Raw genomic sequence first — 13,519 nt, forward strand, 5'->3', positions numbered from 1 at the left:
ACACAAACCAGTATGAACTGTTTAAAACCAAGGTGAGAGTCAGAATGGGGCTAACACCCGAGCATTCCCGTCAGCGGTTCAGAGCTCTAAAGGTGGAAACCAGACGTGTCATTTACCCAACATGCCTACTGCATTGTGAAACATTGGGATGCCTGGATATCGGGAGCAAGTGTTAAATCTCCAGAAGATTTCCACTTCCTAATGCAAATGGAGCAGTTCTTAGGAGGGTGTTCCTGAGGAAATACAAAGATCCAGTCTCGGATGTAAGCCCAAAACTGTAATCGAGGCGGGGGAGATTGGCACCAAATGGGTGGAGGTGGCAGAAAAGAAAAAAAACTGGTCGTAGGTGGAGCGGATACCAGAAGGGACAACCTCAGACCACACCTTACTACTGGGGGCAGTCCAAGGCCCCAACTACCCCCCAAGGCAGAACAACTAGCACCAGACCCGTGGCCAGCACTGAATCCAGTACTTGCAACCCCAACACCAGAGGGCCCCACAGAACCTGAACCGGCAGCAGCCGATAACCCTACACAAGAGGCTCAGCTGGAGCCTGAACCTCAACATAGTACACCAGCGGAGAGCGGTTCACAGTCAACGGAAACAGCCCCATCCCCTACATCGCTTCCAGAGGGACCAAGCATAGGTCCATAATCCAATGAGGAACTGATGTCTCCAGCATCAAGGAAACAGTTCCAGACCAAACAGGAAGCAGATGAAAGCCTCCAGAGAGCTTGATGGCGGCACGGAGCAACCCACTGCCTCTCAGCTCTTCTAATTGATCAAGGTTTGTTGTAGAAAGAGGACTTGTATACAAGGAAACTCTTCCTGGTGGACACCAGGAAGACTGGCATCCTCAGAGACAGTTGGTAGTTCCAACTAATACCGGATCAAGTTCTTGAGCTTAGCCCACCATCATTCTAGTGGCCATGCTGGGGTGAACAGGACCAAAGACAGGTTGGGGAGGTCACTCCACTAGGAGGGAATGGGCAAGGATGTTTCTACCTATGTCCGGTCTTGTAAGGTATGCCAAAAAGAGTAGCAAAACCCCAAAACCAGGTCAAAGCCCCTCTCCAGCCACTCCCCATCATTGAAGTTCCATTTTAGCAAGTAGCTGTGTATATTCTGGGTCCTTTTCCAAAAAAGACACCCAGAGGAAACCAGTACATGCTGACTTTCATGGATTTTGCCACCCGATGGCTGGAAGCAGTAGGTCTAAGCAACACCAGGGCTAAAAGTGTGTGCCAGGCACTAGCAGACATTTTTGCCAGGGTAGGTTGGCCCCCTGACATCCTCACAGATGCAGGAGCTAATTTCCTGGCAGGAACTATGGAAAGCCTTTGGGAAGCTCATGGGGTAAATCACTTGGTTGCCACTCCTTACCACCATCAAACAAATGGCATGGTGGTGAAGTTTAATGGGACTTTGGGGGCCATGATACGTAAATTCGTAAATGAGCACTCCAATGATTGGGACCTAGTGTTGCAGTTGTTCTTTGCCTACAGAGCTGTACCACATCCCAGTTTAGGGTTTTCACCATTTGAACTTGTATATGGCCGCGAGGTTAAGGGGCCATTACAGTTGGTGAAGCAGCAATGGGAGAGGTTTACACCTTCTCCAGGAACTAACATTCTGGACTTTGTAACCAACCTACAAAACACCCGCCAAACCTCTCTAGCCCTTGCTAAAGAAAACCTACAGGATGCTCAAAAAGAGCAAAAAGCCTGGTATGATAAACATGCCAGAGAGCATTCCTTCAAAAGTAGGGGACCAGGTCATGGTCTTAAAGGCACTTCAGGCCCATAAAATGGAAGCATCGTGGGAAGGGCCATTCACGGTCCAGAAGTGCCTGGGAGTGTTAAATTATCTCATAGCATTCCCCACCTCCAACCGAAAGCCTAAGTTATACCATATTAATTCTCTAAAGCCCTTTTATTACAGAGAATTAAAGGTTTGTTAGTTTACAGCCCAGGGAGGAGATGACGCTGAGTGGCCTGAAGGTGTCTGCTACGAAGGGAAAAGTGCTGGTGGCGTAGAAGAGGTGAACCTCTCCATGACCCTTTTGCTTATGCAGCGACAGCAGATCCAGGAGCTGTGCACTAGATACGCGCCGACGTTCTCAGCCACCCCAGGACTGACTGAACGGGCATACCACTCCATTGACACAGGTAATGCTCACCCAATTAAAGTCCAACCTTACCGGGTGTCTCCTCAAGCTAAAACTGCTAAAGAACGGGAGATCTAGGATATGTTACAGATGGATGTAATCCGCCCCGCTGGCAGTGCATGGGCATCTCCAGTGGTTCTAGTTCCCAAACCAGATGAGGAGAAACGTTTTTGCGTGGACTACCGTAAGCTAAATGCTGTAACTTGCCCAGACAACTATCCAATGCCATGCACAGATGAACTGTTCAAGAAACTGGGACGGGCCCACTTCATCTCTACCTTGGACTTAACCAAGGGGTACTGGCAGGTACCGCTAGATGAATCCACCAAGGCAGCCTTCACCACACTTCGGGCTGTATGAATTTAATGTACTCCCTTTCGGGTTGCAGAACGTACTCGCCACCTTCCAAAGACTTGTAGATGGTCTCCTAGTGGGATTAGGGGAATATGCAGTCGCCTACCTTGACGATATGGCCATATTTTTGGATTCCTGGGCAGAACACCTGCAACATCTACAAAAAGTCTTTGAGCGCATAAGGGAGGCAGGACTAAACGGTTAAGGCTAAGAAGTGTCAAATAGGCCTACCTTGGACACCAGGTGGGTCAAGGAACTATCAACCCCTACAGGCCAAAGTGGATGCTATCCAAAAGTGGCCTGTCCCAAAGTCAAAGAAATAGCTCCAATCCTTCTTAGGCTTGGCTGGTTATTATAGGTGATTTGTACCGCAATACAGCCACATACACTGACAGACCTGACCAAAAAGAAACAGCCAAATGCCATTCAGTGGACCGAAGAGCGTCAGAAGACCTTTAACCAGCTTAAAGCGACACTCATGTCTGACCCTGTACTAAGGGCCCCAGACTTTAACAAACCATTCCTAGAAACCACAGATGCATCCGAGCGTGGTGTGGGAGCAGTTTTAATGCAGGAAGGACCGGATCAAGAATTCCACTCTGTAGTGTTTCTCAGCAAGAAGCTGTTTGAGAGGGAAAGCAACTGGTCAGTCACTGAAAAAGAATGTTACGCCATTGTCTACGCTCTGGAAAAGCTACGCCCATATGTTTGGGGACGGCATTTCCACCTGCAAACCGACCATGCTGCGCTACAGTGGCTTCATACCGCCATGGGAAATGACAAAAAACTTATTCGGTGGAGTTTAGCTCTCCAAGATTTTGATTTCAACATCCAACACATCTCAGGAACTTCTAACAAAGTGGCTGATGCACTCTCACATGAAAGTTTCCCAGAATCAACTGGTTAAAATTGTCCTTGAGATATGGAAAATATTGTTAATCTTTTTATACTTGGTAATATATTTAGAGGTGCATGTGTCTGATTAATTCTGTTTTCTCCTAGAGCTCCAGAAAGAAATCACAGCCAGCATTTCACCCTATCTGTGATTTGGGGGGCATGTCATAAATATAAAGGGAAGGGTAAACACCTTTAAAATCCCTCTTGGCCAGAGGAAAAACCCTTTCACCTGTAAAGGGTTAAGAAGCTAGGATAATCTTGCTGGCACCTGACCAAAACGGCCAATGAGGAGACAAGATACTTTCAAAGCTGGAGGGGGGGGGGGAGAAACAAACTCTCTGTCTGCGTGATGCTTTTGCCGGGAACAGAACAGGAATGGAGTCTTAGAACTTAGTAAGTAATCTAGCTAGATATGCATTAGATTCAGTTTTCTTTAAATGGCTGATAAAATAGCTGTGCTGAATGGAATGGATATTCCTGGTTTTGTGACTTAAGGTTTTGCCTAGAGGGATTCTCTATGTTTTGAATCTACTTACCCTGTAAGGTATTTACCATCCTGATTTTACAGAGGTGATTCTTTTACATTTTCCTTCTACTAAAATTCTTATTTTAAGAACCTGATTGCTTTTTCATTGTTCTTAAGATCCAAGGGTTTGGGTCTGTGTTCACCTATGCAAATTGGTGAGGATTTTTATCAAGCCTTCCCCAGGAAAGGGGATGTTTCCAAGCGGGCTCTTTCCTGGTTATATATCTGTTAGACGCTTGGCAGCAATAAAGACCAAGGGAAAAAGGAAAATAGTTTTGTACCTTGGGGAAGTTTTAACCTAAGCTGGTAAAAATAAGCTTAGGAGGTTTTTATGCAGGTCCCCACATCTGTAACCTTAACACTTTCACCCACAAAACTTCATTTTTTGTGAGACGAGAAGGCTGTCCCTTCTTCAAAGCATTTCCAAAAATATGTGAATCTGGGAACAAACATTCTTGGAGCATCCAGACTACCATGAACTCAAGTTAAAAATCTCTAGCATACACATATCTTAAGAGATTGTACTATGACACAGATGGAAAATCTCCCTCGTTTTCTTTTTAAATGAATAGTCTCATTTTAAAAAAATTATACATATTTGCATATATAGAAAAAAAGTAGTTAGAAAATTTCTAATATACCCATCTAACCTCATAACAGCCCACATAGAACACTGGCCAAAATGGATTTAATGCATTGTTATTATGCTTCACTAAGTACCTCACTAAGACATGAGATGTGTTTGTAAATGACTCAGTCAGTCAGTTGCAAAGCAGTATAAACCAGTCACCTCTACTGTTGTGTAGGTTTTTAATTCATGGATTGTACTCCATGAATTGCTTCAGTTTTGTGATTCTTTGTATAGTCTTCACACTGTAGTTGACAGATTATGTTCCTTTGTTAACTACTTTGCCGATTCCTGTTGTGAGAAATTAATTGACTGTTACTATTCAGGTCTTAACAAATAGCATTTCTACTGTCCTTTGCTAATTATGCTGTGCCTGCGTTTTACATAACATTTCACACTACATTTATTTTTCCATTTTGTATTTTAGGGCAGCTTATTTGTAAGAATGTGCATTTGTGCTCATATTATCTTAACCTAACAGAGCAGATATGATTGTGTTGTTTCCAAGCCAATTATTCACATACGTTTAACAAGCATACATGCAGTACTGCATGTTGGTATGAAGCATGAAACATTAAACTGGGCTGACACTTAAATATGCACAACTTTCTAACTTGTTTTCAAGTGTAAAAACAGGTATTTTAATGCATAGTGCATGTGGGGCCCATTAGTGACATAATTGGGACTAATGCCCATGGGATGATATTTTAATTCACGATATTACTTCAACTAGTTTGGTTAAAAACAAGTTCAACATAATAGGGAGAACAAGTACCAGAACTGTGTTACACACAAAATGGTCATTCAATATCATAGAGTGGGGTGAACAATAAAAATAAATAATTTACAGTTGTTAATTTTTCCTGTATATATTCAAGTGATCAACTTCAATGTATTTAACAAAAATATATGAATAAGTCTGGAGTCTATTAATTCTACTTATCTTATTCTCTGTTAATCTTTATTCATTGTACATTTCTTGTTTTATTAAAAATATGGGGCTGGAGATGAGGTATCTGGAATTACTGAGTGTAGGAAAAAAGTTCTTACAAAAGTGAGAAGAAAGAGAGGGATCCAGGCTTGTTTCCATGGTGAAATGCCAGGAAAAGCAGGGAGGAAAGATTATAATTTGTGGAGGAATACACATCTCTGGGAGAAGTTGGGGATTGGTCCTGCTTTGAGCAGGAGGTTGGACTAGATGACCTCCTAAGGTCCCTTCCAACCCTGATATTCTATGGTTCTGTAAGAGAATATGCTGCTAGGTTGTTGAAAGATGGACTGGAGTCTTGTTTTTTGTTGTTGTTTCACCTGGGTGAGGAAAAGGGGCGGGGGGGAGAGAAGAGGAAGCTCTGACTAGAGTTCTGAGTGGGTGGAAATACAAAAGGATTTGTTAACTACAGACAGGCAAATGAGTGCATATTGGAAGTGTAGGTAAAAATAATATGAAACTGATTTAAGCCATTTTATTAACATCACACATATGTTACATTAAACAAAAGCATGAAAACAAAGTAGGACTCCCCCTGCTAATGGACCAGAAAACCAGGAGAGGGTTCTGAAGTACAAGCTTCCAAACCAGATAAAGATAATAAAGGAGGCAGAGGTGGCCTGATGATTACATAAATGGCATACAGTTAAGGCTGCCACTGCAATTCCATCCGACAGTGTTCCTTTGAGAGGAAGAGGGAAGATATGGCATAGGGTAATATATAAGCATGGTTACGTCAGAATGCTGGCGAACATGAACACTCAATGCCTCCATTTTTATACATGTTCAGTTAGTTCAAAGTCTGTCTTTTTCTAAAAATTGCACAAAGACTATCTGCTTTGAAAATATTTTTAAAAATTCAAAGAATTTTTTTACAAACTTGTATACAAGGGCATTACAAAGCAAACCACCCAGAAGTGGGGGAGACTATGTACCAGCAGGGAAACTGAGGCACAGCAACGTGCTGACACTGGAAAGATAAGAAACCTTTTCTCACAGTGAGAACCTGTGAACATGAATTAGAGTCTCTGTTGTAATGTGTACAGAGAAAAGGCAGCATTAGCATTGTGCATTCAAGCCTTAAGTTTTGCATTTCTAATTCCAGTCCTCTGTTCTATGACAGGCACCAGTTGACGAAGGCCAAGAAATGCCTAGCAATGATATGAGTAAACTGTGTACTTAAAAATTAAACAGACACCCATCAGTCAAAGTTCAACTAGAGTCTCATAGTAGTACAGTCTAAACACACTTTCACACAGATATACTTGAAGTGTTAAATTAAAGAAATCCTTAAGGTAGCATAACTTTGCACTCCTTATTTGTGCCTCAACCCCCAAAACTAGCTTGGTTTGTGTGCGCGCATTTGTTTTCTGCAATTTAAATTTAAGGCTTTAGTAACTTAATCTGAGACTGACAAACTGCTTTAATGCCTTAAATCACTTTTAAACCTCAAAAAATATTATATAAAAATCTCCATAATACAGGAATACAAGGGAAGATGACTAGGTACGTGCAAGATGCAACAGGTTAAATGTCACCTGAAAAGTATGCGTCTATGTGGGTGGGGGAGGACACAAAATGCTTTTTTGCTCCTGTTTATTGTATAAAAAACAAACAAACATCTCAGAGGTTTTTAGACCAAGAGGAGCCACTTTTCATTAGCTCAAAAGGTGCTGCTTCCCCTTTGCCCCTTATGTGATGGATGCTAAAATGGCTCTCTCCTTTTGTTTCTGTTTCCTAAAGTCTATTGTCTCTGTTTCAAGAGTCAGGAAGACTTCATCCCCTGACATGATTGTTAAGCGGTCTTCTCCTCCCTCACTGGTTATCTTGATGGCCGAGTTTACATTATATGTAAATGTATTTTTCTACTGTCCTCTGAGGTATTATCTGGCTCCATTTACATTGCAGATACAGGAAAACAGGCACAACATTCCTTTGTTTAGGACAAGCTGAGCTTATGCACTGTTTGCAAGATACCCTTTAAGAACATATTTTCAGCACATCTTTAATTCTTCATATACCACCCTTACAAAAATCATACAATAATATTAATGACTAACGTATTACTAGTTTGCATACGATACCTTACACGATTCCTTTGAGATACAGATTATGACAGAATGTATTGGGGCAATGAGTGTGACAGGCCTGATGTGAGTTATGGTATGGTGCAATAGTCCCTCAGTGGCTGAGGGCACTGAGGGACTCCCTGTCTCACACTAGCATAACGGGCCCTGACTTGGCTGGCCTCTAGGCACTATCACTATATAAATGTTAAATAATAATAATAGCAAGTATAGCACTCACTACCATGAGCAATCCTGCTGAAGTGAAGGTTGACAAATAGCTTTTATTACAAACAGGGTTAAGTGTGAAGGAGAGGGGAAGAGGAATGCAATTATTGTAATAAAGATTTTAAAACATATTTTCTGAATCTATTTGCTACCTTTAGAAACTATCATTCAGGCAATGGTCCTGCTTAGGGCTCTAATATAACGTCAACTGAGAGAAATAATTCAGGTTCTTACTTTTTACCTCTATTTCTCTCTAATGGACTGTTTTCACCACAGACCTGAACAGGTGTTTTACTTAAGTAAGGATTTCAGGACTGGGCTGTCACAGTAATCCAATGTCAATGCTTCTATTGACTACCCAGCAAGAGTACTCATGTAAGGTGTAATCACTCCTACACTATGCTCCACACTATTGCATTAAACTATTATTTATTTAGTCTACTTCTGGGAGTAATTTAATATGCCACCAGTTCTGTGGATAGTGATAGTGCCATAATTGAAACTATAAAGACAAATGGTTATGAACTGGGCATATGTTTACAAAAAACTTTGACACAAAATAAACATCAAGATTTATTGTTTGACCTATGCCATGCAAGGACATTGTATATTCAGTTAAGCTTTTGAACAATGCAAGCCACTTAAAAAAATTTCTTAAAAAGCATGCATCTTTCACATATAGTGTTTTATATTTCTTAATGAGCTAACAATTTTGTCAGGTTTTCAAAAATGAAAAAGGAAAAATCACAGTAACTGATTACTAGAGAGAAGCTGGATAAGGTAGTATCTTCTATTAGACCAACTTCTGTTGATGAGAGAGACAAGCTTTTGAGCTTACACAGAGCTCTTCTTCAGGTCTAGATTTGTGTGTAATAGCCAGAGTATTACAGATGATGAGACCTCTGGGGATGCTGTTTTGTTTCTTCCATTTGCTCAGGATGTTGTTGTTAAGTTTTGCTTCCCCCCCCCCTTTTTTTTTAAATGTGGTGGAGTTTCCATTTAAGATGGCAAAGTTTGGATCTTCCACTGTTATATGCAGTATTGTTGTAGCTGTGTTGGTCCTAGGATATTAGAGAGACCAGGTGGGTGAAGTAATATCTGAAGAGCTCTTCAAGTCTAGGCTCTGTGTAAGCTCAAAAAGTTTGTCTCTGTCATGAGCAACAATTGGTCCAATAAAAGATATTACCTTACCCATCTTGTGTCTCTAATATCCTATGAGCAACATGGCTACAACAACAATACATACAATAATATAGAATAAACACCAATAAAAATAAATATACATTTAGATAAACACCATTTCTGTATATTGAATGGTGATGATGCAAGGGAAATAAAACTGCCTGAAATTATTTTCAGCTGGCACCTGGATGTTCCCCCCTGAAAGATTTATGAACAGAGCTTTCTGAAATCTGGAATTTGAATGCAAGACTGGACTGAAGCCCAGAGATTTATACGGATTCATTAAAGTAGCACATTCCATATATGTCACCTCAAAAGAAAGAGTTTTATTTAAGGAATGATAATTATTTTCACTTTATATTAAGAAAAAACCCCATCTAGTGCTGTAGACTCACAAATATTAAACATAGAAGTCCATGTAAATTGGCTTATCCCACAGTTGTTCTCACTACCATATTCAAATCAAATCAAAATTAACCAGGCAGAATATTAATCAATTTAAAAAAACAACAACAACAAAGAATGGCCCACAAAATAAACACACAGCAGCTCTCATCAGGTTTCCCAAAAAGTCCCCTGTTTACACTGCAACATAAATAATACATTAAAAAACTAAAATGAACATATGAGTTACATCCTTAGACAAAGAAAGCCTCTTTCCTGGCATTTAAGGAACATTTACATTAATTTGAGTTTCCTTTTTCATTCATTTTCTAATCTACTGCAGTTATGCATTTACTTGTAATAATTAAATTCTTGCTCAGTTTTCTTTACTGTGTGCTTTAACTTATACTTTTAAATAAATGTGCAAGTTAATAATGAAGAAGAATGGTAAAAAAAAAGTGTGTTTTAAACAGGTGTGCACAACTTACAGATGACTAAGCGGTTTTGGAATTAATTCTGCAAGTTAAAATTATTTTATAATAGAGCAGAAGCCCTGCTAAAGTGAACATTGAGAGTCACTTGCTCTTTAAAAGATGATTCTAAGTGCTCTAAAATCCACATGCTGACTTGGATTGTCTTGAAATATGCTGTTTCTCATGGGAGCGCAGAGTAGGGATTAGTGGTCCAACTCTGGGCTCATTTGAGCCAGGAGTTCCCAAGAAGCAAAAAGCATTTTACAAAATCACTTGGTTCTAATGACTGTGTGTACACCTGGCACTCAAACTATGGCTCTGATCCTCCCAAAACCTCTCTCAGGTGCTTAGGACTTATATTCGTTGGTGCACAGCACCCATTGCCTTTTTGGGGGAAGGGGCATTACACTGCAGAAGTTATTCATGATTATGTTTAGAACTCCATGTGAGCTTTAGCCAAAGAGAATGAAATATGAATGAGCAGTAAGACTAAGGGGTTATTAACAGTCTATATTTCCTGGTTTTCAGAGGTTTGAGCATAGCTGAATTGGACATTCTAGAGGACCATGAGATAACACGGGGCACCCGTAACTCTGCATTAATGAAGTTTTTTGTTTTTAATCATAATTAAAATGCCCACAGTTGAATTAGCAAATTTGTTAAAAAATTAACACTAAACAAGTTATTTAAAAATCTATTGTAAAAAAATCTGCACACAAGATATTGCTAACTATTCACATTCTAAACCACCTTAATCTACCATATGAGTCAAGGAATTGGACTAGATGACTCAGAAGGATTTTTCAGCCCCCATATTATTTTATGAAGGAATCAAAACTCTCTCCAGATTCACCACCTCACTATTTGTCATTTGTTCAAACTGTGATACTTTTAAAATCTTGCAACAAAGGGGAAGATCTTGTCCTATTTGGTGCATGGACAGATACTTGCACCTGTACAGAACCCTAATGAAGTCAATGGGCTCCACATGAAGACAGGGATCCATCTGTGCACAGTTTACTGCAGGATCCTGGTTTAAGTTTCCTCTCTAGTTTTGCCTGCTGGTTCTATTGTAGTAGAACATAAGACACTGAAATACAGTCAGTCCAGCAAACTAGAACACAATAGTGTTTGCTTTTCTGAGCCACTGTCCCATATCAAATCCATGAAACCAATGCACCATTACACACTCAAAACATAACTCAAATTTTGTTTCCCTTCCCCCCCATATATGCATGGTATTTTGCAATTGTGTGTTTTATTAATAGTAATTCTTAAAATTGCTACTACTAAAATGTACAGAAATAGTAAGGTTCAGATCCAGTTTATAGCAAAACAGGCATCTAATCCCTCAAGTACAGTGTCTGCATATTCTTGAATATTTAAATATTCTAATAGTAATTCTCTGAGAAGTCTTAATTTCTGCTTTCAATGACATCTTAATCTTTGTCATTTCCGTTAAATGTAGATTTTATTGATCTTTTATGGACGTATACAGGAGAACATTAAAAGGATAAGTGAATTAGAGATTATTTTTAAAAAAAATAACTTAATTCTGTTTTACAAATGACAAGATCTATTATACAAATAAAACATCAGCTAGTAGCACTCATCTCCTTGCAAGTGTAATTCACTATTATTTTTATTACTGCTGAAGCATGACAGTAAGACTCTGCCAGCTATACTATACTACGCATAATAAAGTTAGGTTTTGCACTCCATGCGATAAGGCAAATACTAATGAAGATTATATTCCCAACCTCCATTTCAGTTTATCTACAAACATTAGCAGACTTAAAAGGAAGCAACTAATATAACCTTAACATATGAGATAAAGGTAAGCAAAAACAGCAGCAAAAATGACAGTTATGAAAAAGAAACAAAGGTTTAAGGCTCTTATCTCTCTCACGTACCGAATTCATGCACAGGCATGCGTAACAGTGTTTTAGTAACGGTAGAAAAACCCATTCATTAATTACTATTTTTTAGAAAGTTACATCTCCAATCCAACGATGACTGGACTAGTAATCTTAGTCTTGTTAAAAAAAACCTGTGTGCTTGTTTTTAATATTACTTATACACACATATGTATGTTAAGATGCCCTAACACTTTCCACTATAAGACCCTGTTTTCACTTGCTTATAAAGCTTAGCCAATTTCAACTGTTGAGGCTGAAATTTTCCATGCCAGGTGTCTGCCTCAGTATAAGGGTTTTTTTTTTTTTTTTGAAGTTTCAGTAAAAACATTTCAGCTGCTTCATAAAATAAGATCTAGAGAGATGCACTGTTCTGCACAAATTAAAAAATATTTACAAAAAGTTCACTGATGAGCTATAGTGCCTCCATGTGCTGAAGAAGGGACTTGAAATTACATAAAGGTGTTCTCTGACCATCAGGGAGGCGCCTTTTGTCATCCCCATGAAAACCTGCTCAAATCTGGCCATGTTATAAACTTACGAAAAATCTCAGTTTGCATATGCTCAGTAGAGATTTGTTAGAGGCTGGCAGCATTACTCTCTAAAGATTCAATTTGCACTGAGCATACTCCATCCTCACAGGTCTTATCACTGACCAGACCGCACATACACCATTCCCACTGACCAACTGAGCATTCTCTATCCCAATGTTGCAAGGTTCGAGCAAGACTTTTCCCACAATTTCTCATCCTGGCTGCCAGTGGCACCAAGCACCATCACTGAGACCAGGAAGACTGTCTTTCCTGTACTCGCCATTATCCCACTGCGAACAGCCAGGCAACATGGATTATAAAGAGGAAGCTGCTTGACTGGAATGAAAAGGGGAAAGGATGTATAGCTACCTGAGACATTCCTCTCCAAAACCTCAAACTGAACCCAGGATTCATGAGTCCCAACATTCTTCTACTGCAATGGTGGACAAACTACGGCCCACAGGCCACATCCGGCCCGCCAGCTGTTTTAGTTCAGCCCTCGAGCTTCCGTTGGGGAGAGGGGTCTGAAGCTTGCCCAGCTCCAGCGCTCCAGATGGGGAGCAGGGTCTGGGATCGCTCTGCGCAGCTCTCAGAAGCAGCAACACATCCTCCCTCCACCTCCTATACATAGAGGCAGCCAAGGGGCTCCGCTCCACACGCTGCCACCACTCCAAGCACCGCCCCCACAGCTCCCATTGGCCAGGAATCACAGCCAATGAAAGCTGCAGGGGCAGCACCTGCAGACGGGGCAGCAGGCAACAGAGCCGCCTGACTCTGCAGGAGCCAGAAGGGGAACAAGCTCCTGCTTCCAGTAGCCGGTTGAGGTAAGCCACCGCCCAGAGCCTGCACCCCAACCCCCTGCCCCAGCCCTGATCCCCCTCCCGTACTCAGAACTCCTCAGTCCCAGCCTGGAGCACCCTCCTGCACCCCAAACCCCCCCATCCTCAGCCCCACCCAAGAGCTTGCACTCCCATCTGGAGCCCTCACCCCCTGATTTCTGCCCTACCCCGGAGCCCACACCCCCAGCCAGAGCCCTCACCCCTTCCTGCACCCCAACCCCAATTGTGTGAGCATTCATGGCCCTCCATACAATTTCCATACCCAGATGTGGCCCTCAGGCCAAAAAGTTTGACCACAGCTGTTCTACAATCTAATATTTGTGACTCCAACTGGCAAA

General features: G+C 41.0%; 1 protein-coding gene across 1 annotated transcript in view; it reads right to left on the reverse strand.

Moving 5' to 3' along the window:
- UMAD1 (UBAP1-MVB12-associated (UMA) domain containing 1) overlaps positions 1–13,519 on the reverse strand; it is a 197,469-nt gene that overhangs the window by 99,976 nt on the left and 83,974 nt on the right. The gene's annotated exons all lie outside the window — the stretch shown is intronic.

Source organism: Dermochelys coriacea, chromosome 2, assembly GCF_009764565.3.
Source record: "Dermochelys coriacea isolate rDerCor1 chromosome 2, rDerCor1.pri.v4, whole genome shotgun sequence".
In the NCBI taxonomy this organism is placed as follows: domain Eukaryota; kingdom Metazoa; phylum Chordata; order Testudines; family Dermochelyidae; genus Dermochelys; species Dermochelys coriacea.